Here is a 5,592-nt window from a genome sequence, read left to right as displayed (position 1 = left end):
AAAAACGCACCAAGCACCAAACTCAAAAATGTTCGCGTTTTGAATTAAGAAAAGCATTAAATTTAGTGCGAAAAGCACTAAGTTGGCAACAGTGGTTCGTGCACCTTCGGTGAAGTCAGCCACAACTACATATGTGCAATAACGAAGCCCATTATCATTCTCTCGGCGCACAACCGACAATTGCGTGAATTGTTTTTTCGTTCACCGCTTTGCATTGATGTAGCTGAAGTATTGTTGCTATATTATGTGTATATGGGGAGCAGAGCCGGTGGGCAAAAGTATTGGTGGTGGCGACATTTAATCGCCAGCCGAGTATTTGGCTAGCCATTTGCTGCCTGCTCTTTTTATTGTTATTTGCTGTCTATGAACGTGTGTATGTATATACATACATGTGTACCTACTTTTATGGAGAAATTTCTCATCCCATNCGAGTATTTGGCTAGCCATTTGCTGCCTGCTCTTTTTATTGTTATTTGCTGTCTATGAAAGTGTGTATGTATATACATACATGTGTATCTACTTTTATGGAGAAATTTCTCATCCCATCGCACATGCTAGATTCAACGATTTGTCGTAATTTAGCTCCAATTCGTCGTATGTCGTGGGTCAGTCTTTCCTTCGTTTGTTGCGCCGTAGCCTTCTTATCGTGGTCATAATAACCACATTTGGCGCTACATAAACCGAATTCTACTTTGGCACATCGAATAGTGGCAGTCGCCCCCATCGAATACTTTTGGCACAACACATGCGCTCAACTTTTTGCGTTATTTGTTTTTGGAGTCCCACTAAACAAATCTATTGACAGAAGAAGAATCCTGCAATGATTTACTAACTTATACGCACATGCTAGATTCAACGATTTGTCGTAATTTAGCTCCAATTCGTCGTATGTCGTGGGTCAGTCTTTCCTTCGTTTGTTGCGCCGTAGCCTTCTTATCGTGGTCATAATAACCACATTTGACGCTACATAAACCGAATTCTACTTTGGCACATCGAATAGTGGCAGTCGCCCGCATCGAATACTTTTGGCACAACACATGCGCTCAACTTTTTGCGTTATTTGTTTTTGGAGTCCCACTAAACGAATCTATTGACAGAAGGGTTCTCCTGCAATGATTTACTAACTTATACGTATGATAGCAAAATTTACTTTTGGTGTTGTACTAAATGGCGGCACATACTGCCCACATTTCCCAGACTGCATCCGTCTACTTACGGTGTTCTCACAATCATTCACATATTTCTCGATACGTACATGTGTAGGTTACNCAAATCTATTGACAGAAGAAGAATCCTGCAATGATTTACTAACTTATACGTATGATAGCAAAATTTACTTTTGGTGTTGTACTAAATGGCGGCACATATTGCCCACATTTCCCAGACTGCATCCGTCTACTTACGGTGGTCTCACAATCATTCACATATTTCTCGATACGTACATGTGTAGGTTATATTATGCTGCTAACTAGGGAAGGAGAAATTTTTATCAGCTCTTCACAAATAAATGCCTGATATGTATATTGCAATAAATTTTTCGTCTTCAACTTTTTCCACAAACACTTGCGCAATTTTCGAGTTTGTCATCTCAACTTTTCATTAAAATTTTTTTCCGATTGTTGCTCACCCACTTTCCTCACCTTTTTGGCCCTGCTCATTTACACATTTTATAAATTCATGAGCTTGTATTTTTTTTTTTTTTGTACTATTTTCACTTTATCACTGCCCATTTTTTCACTAGCAATTTTTTATTAGATTCTCTTCAAATATTTTAGAAATTGCTTAAACTTCAACATACGACTGATAAGCGCGATTTATACACATTGTATTGGGAATTAATTTAGTTATTTAATCACTACTTTTAATAAAATTCACACAGACAAAAAGGCAGCGACAACTTCACACGGCTGAAATCTATCGGAAATTTCTGCTCCGTTTTGATTTTTGCTTCATCTTCTCACCACCTTTGTTCCTCTTTACTGCTGTCTTTCGCTTCTACTCTTTACTCTTTCTTCTATTTTACCTTGCAAGCCTTTTTTGCAATAAGTGTTTTTCGTCGACCATTGAAAATATACTCTATCTGTCTCTATTTGCTCGTTTTTTTTTTTAATGCCATTTACTCAACGAATTTTGCGATTATGAGATGACATTGGCGATCTAGAAAAAAATCTTTGATTTATATGATCCGATGAATTCGATTAAATGAAATTTTAGCTCCTCTTCCGCAACCCTCTTAACGCACAATTCTGTATCAAAATTAAAAAAAAATATTGTTAACCGCTGGCCATGCAGTTAATTTAATACCAAACAAACGAAATTAACTATTCATGAAAACAAACTGTCCCCTATTCTGTGGCAATTAAACATAACTTTCAGCTGAATGCTTAAAGCAAAAATTTTCATTGAATTTATTTATTTATTCTATATTTTATAAATAAATTTATAAAATATATTTTTGGGCCTATGTTACTAGGCCATATTGCCCAAAAGAAAGTTATTTTAAACTTCGTTGGGTAAGTTATGTTTACTTAGAGCATCTTTAAGTGATTTGATGGTATTTTCTTGAGTGCAGTCTAGAGATTTTTCTTTAAATTGATTTTTTGATTTCCGTATAGGTACAGTAAAATTTTTTGGTATATGTTCGATTATTAGGGTCGCTGAACACCACGCACATTCCCTTGGTCGCGATTGTTGAAAATAGTGTTGGGCTGAAAATTTTGTTACGCCAACTCGCATGCGAGCTAATATAATGTAGTCGTTCCTGGAGAAGTTTGAATTGTATTTTGGTCGATCGATATTCTCGTTGTGTTTGTTTAGAAACGATTGTGATAGATGCTATTTTCGAGTTTCTTTGTTTACATATTCATTAAAAAATTTAAGGTTTCTACGTAATAAGACCATTTCTCAAATTTTGCAAAATAAATTCAATAAAAAAAAAATATGTATCAAATTAACATTAGAATTGTTTTCATTAATATAGCATGGACAACGATTTATTTATTTATTTTTTACAGTCTGTTAGACTTATATTACGATGATCCGAGTAAATACTTTTCCGATTTTTCAGTGGATGTTTAATTATAATCAAAAGATTATCTCTTCTTGTCAGTTTCTCAGTGTACTTAATAGATGATTAACTCATACATAATTCGCCAACATTGGGCAGTTAACTATTGATTTACTAATTATTTGTTAACATAGTTATTTATCAACTGAGAAACCGGCTGTAAATGAACTTTGATATGAATATTGAGAAGACACAGTTCCGAAAAGAATATCTAAATGAGAGCATTAATAACGACGACACATATGTTTGTATTTCATAAAAATCTTGACATTTAAGCATATTCGTGGCTTTCATTGCTTCCAGATTATTTTAGTTCAAAGACATGATATGCAAATATACTATCTATTGGGTAAATCCGAGATTCTTATAGGTTACAAAAGAGTGAAGCCTCCTTTTCCCTATATTAGAGATAGTATTTTGTTTTTTTTTTTTTGACAAAAGGAAAATATTGAGTTAAAACACTTTTGAAGAACACACTATGAACCCCATTTAATGTGACATTACAAACATGTTGTATTAGAAGTTCTATCGATTTTTTTTTGATTTACGCATACGCCGTGACGTTCGTAGTCCTTTAGATGCAAATTGGCAAAGAACTGTGGAAAACGTCAAATTCATTGACAGCCGCCATCCAAAGTATGCTTATATGTATACATCTCTTTTTAACATACAGAGCGCACGTCCTCGTAATAAATTCACTAAATTGCAGGTCATATCAAGAATTGAGATAACCATACTTCTAATACCACTGAACATTCTCGCTTCCTCGCATGCAAATTCGAGTAGAAGTGTTATTCACAGAGCTGACACAATTTAGCGAGCGAAATTTCTCAAAAAACGAAATAATGTAGTAAAAATTGGGGTAAAGAACAATGTAGAATAGAGAATTATTGATAAAGTAAAGTAAAGTACTCTCCCCTTGGTCATTTCCAATTCCAATAAATTACTTGTAAGAATTATTACTTTTCTTCGATAATGAGGGAATCATTTAAAACAGTTTTCAGATATCTAATACACATTTTTCATGATTTAGGCACCGAAAAGATTTGGATTGTCAATTTAATTAATCGGATATTTTTGGTAGCAATGCTAGAAATTTGGTTTATCTTTTTTTCACCACAAATGACGCACACTGATTTTGCACCGAAATTTATTAACAGGTCGGACACAACACGATCAATTATGTATAATTTCTAAATATCGCTCTTGGGTGAAGTTTATCATAGTTAAGAACAAGCTCCTGATTTGGTATAAAGTTTCTGTAACTTATTCGTAAAATGAAATCGGTTCACAAATTCTATATATCTACGACTGGCAAATTGCCTGTCTCGTCAAAATGGTGTTGCTTTTCTCGGCAACACATATTTTCCAAAGATTCCTTCACTTCCTGAAATTTCACACTTTTCCGTTGCTTCCAAAGTAGCTGCACAATTGTCGACTATTTTTGTCTTTAAGTTTTCTATATTTCTGCTTTAATTTCAAAGAAAATTAACATGAAATTCGGAAAATGAAAATCAAAGTTCGCCATTTTCTATTTTGTGAATTATGTCTTTGTTCTGCCATTCGTTCCTTGCCTTTTCCAACCATCCTAATCGGTTTGGATCCAAAATTCACTAGCGAGTTGAGAGCAAATTGTAGCGAGTACAGAGTGATATGAAATCGCAAATTAGTTGGTTAAGTAACCCCACGTCTCCACCTTCTACAGATTCTGTTAAAAAAGCTGTGTTAAGACAGAAATGCCAGATGGAGACCGCAAATTTCCGCTGTTAAACCATATCTGTCTTGCCGAATTTCTTACCATCGCTGTTTTAACATCAGCTGTCATTTGATAGTTTGACAAATCAGGTTTCATTTTACTGAAATGCCGACGGCAAATCACAATCGATCACAATTTTTCGCATTGGGCACCAACGTACAATTCATAATGTTTTAAATAAGTAGAGTAATTACTGAAAAAAAAAATATATATTCAATGCATATCCAATAATTACAAGCTTTTGTTTTCATGTGCTTGCTGGTTTGGTTAATAAATGATAAACATTCAGTTTACCATTTGTTGAATTTGCTGCCATTTATTGAATTTGTTAAGGGTAAACAAAAGTAAAAGGAGTGGAAATCAAAATATTAATGATGTACTGGACTGTTTAAGTGCTTGTGTGTAAAGCAAAGAGTTTAAAACTGATTTATAAACAGTAAAATGTTTACAGCAGAATGTAAAAACAATTCACTTGCAAGTTTTTACTAAGTGTTCAATAGCTTTTTCTTCTAGTTTTCTCTTCTTCTCAATTTTACGCTCTCGCTGCAGTTTATTACTGGAGAAGTTACTATACACACTATGTTTCACCAAATCGCCCTCTTAGGGCCGGTTGTTCAATGTCTGGTTAGCACAAATCGGAGGTAGAAGCTCCGGTTAAGAGCAACGACTGCTTTATCGATCACATGTTACATGCATGATGTCGAAATCGCCGATAGTGTAGTGGTAGTGATATCCAGACATTGAACAACCGGCCCTTGAATTAGAAACA

Source organism: Rhagoletis zephyria, unplaced genomic scaffold (assembly GCF_001687245.7).
Source record: "Rhagoletis zephyria isolate East Lansing unplaced genomic scaffold, Rhagoletis_zephyria_1.1 Rzeph_scaffold_02533, whole genome shotgun sequence".
In the NCBI taxonomy this organism is placed as follows: domain Eukaryota; kingdom Metazoa; phylum Arthropoda; class Insecta; order Diptera; family Tephritidae; genus Rhagoletis; species Rhagoletis zephyria.
The sequence above is the reverse complement of the archived record's forward strand: the minus strand, read 5'-3'. Positions refer to the sequence as shown.